Source organism: Pteropus alecto, unplaced genomic scaffold, assembly GCF_000325575.1.
Source record: "Pteropus alecto unplaced genomic scaffold, ASM32557v1 scaffold20, whole genome shotgun sequence".
NCBI lineage: Eukaryota > Metazoa > Chordata > Mammalia > Chiroptera > Pteropodidae > Pteropus > Pteropus alecto.
The window spans coordinates 41319266-41321203 of record NW_006436298.1 but is presented as its reverse complement, the minus strand read 5'-3'; the positions used below and the strand labels follow the sequence as shown (position 1 = coordinate 41321203).

The window sequence follows — 1938 nt, the reverse complement described above, 5'->3', positions numbered from 1 at the left end:
AGAAGTAGTCATGGAAGGAAAGTAGAGTATTCATCTACATGAGTAAGTAAAACATATTTTTGCATCACCACAGGTATCAAAGTTGTAATTCCTTAGGGGACCACATTTAAGCTACCCTTTTAGGTGTACTAGGTGCTGATTTGAGCCAGTCTTCCACATTCCTGAGCTCATAAAGAAGCCATTTTACCTTAGGCAATATTTATTAAATAAATAAATATACACACTCAGAAATGAGTATAGAAGAAATGGAAAACAGTAGACATCAACTAATGTAAGAAGGACTCCAAAAAAGGGCAACATTGATACTAGGCAAATGGCAACCTGGATCACCTGGGGTTTGTTGGAATTAGCTTCAAAAGTTCTGCCTCTATCAGGAACTATTTAGAATCTAGAAGAGTTTTCTTGTAATATAAATATTATTTTTAAAATTATTATTAACTTAGAACAGTCATAATTTACTTCTCATATTTTTTTGGACACCCATGTCTAAAATTCAAAACATTTCAGAAGACCTAAGGCAAAGGTTGAAGTTGCCATAAAAGAAATATGTTTTGACGGTCATGATGACAAACTTTTCTTGAGCTGGTTATAACATTTAAAAATGGAAAGATTTCAAACAAAGTATAGGTCTCTGTCTTCTCTTTAAAGAGCATTATTGTGGACACACTCTGCTGGAGCCGAACCATGGCTGCCCCGTGGACAGCACTTATAGTTTGAGGATAGCTACAGTTCCCATCACTCTCTACTGTTTTTCTCATGCTGAGGTCAAGAGCTAGTCCTTCTTTTTAGATGCCTTTGCTCTGTGATTTCTCTAACAACTGGACCGTATTATTTTATTCACCTATATTACTTAATCCCTGTGTCAATCTGTGTTTGCATCATGACCAAAAATGGCATATTGATATTTTATTTTACTATTTTTTTTTTAGGCGAAACAACCCTTGGTTGATTTCACAGATTGCAAGGACCTTGTCAGCTTATAATCCCTTATTTTTTATTTTTTACACCTACGGTATCTGGTCTTCCTAGGTGGTCTCCCATCCAAGTACTAACCAGGCCCAACCCTGCTTAGCTTCCGGGATCAGACGGGATCGGGCTTGCTCAGGGTGGCATTGGCCGTAGACTATGTTTAGTTTTTGAATATTGTTTCATGCTTAACTCGTCTGTGTCTTTTCATTTAAATATTATCGAGGATAAAATATTATTGAGGGTGCTCTTCAGTGATATATGCATTTTAAAGAAGGAGATTCTGGTCTTAATGGAAGCACTAGTAATAATATAAATATGGCTAAACATACTTTCAGCATTAACAGTACCTTTCTCTAAACCATTCCTAATAGATACATAGATCCATCAAAACATGATGAAGGAGCTCAAACTCTAGCATGCTTTTTATGAGATATTCCATATTGGCTCAAAAACCCTGGTACGAGAATTTTTATTTGTTAGCATGCCTGTATATCTCTGTCTTTCTAGCTGAGATGTGTGAACTATCCAGGGATCATGTTATAGATAGCAGAGCAGAGAAAGAGCACCAAGGCACAGCGTTTCCAGGAGAATGGAAGTTTCAATATATCATCTAACCAACTCATAGGTGTTTACCCAATTCCCATTCTGTATCCTTCCTTATTAGTTAAGCACTCACTACCATGAGATAATCAAAAGGGGATGTTTTATGTTTTAATTACGAAAGAAAAAGGAATTGATGCAGTTTGACTGTTTACATTTTTTAACCAGAAATTCTGAATAACTCAATGAGAAAGGTAATGGTTCCCATGGAAATGATTTTATTTCCAAACTCGGAATTCATTTTTATTTGATAATAGTTTTAGACCTCCCATAGTACTTTAGCTTCAGTGAGCATATAGCTTTATTTTTCAAGAAATAAGTTCTATTAGTTTTGTAGTCAAGAAGAGTTGTCTTTTTATTTTCTACTTT

The 1938-nt window shown here is 35.3% G+C and overlaps 1 pseudogene; it reads right to left on the bottom strand.

Annotated features, from left to right (window-relative positions):
* Positions 1-1004: 1004 nt before the first annotated feature.
* LOC112480799 lies at positions 1005-1124 on the bottom strand (annotated as a pseudogene).
* Between the last annotated feature and the right edge of the window lie 814 nt (positions 1125-1938).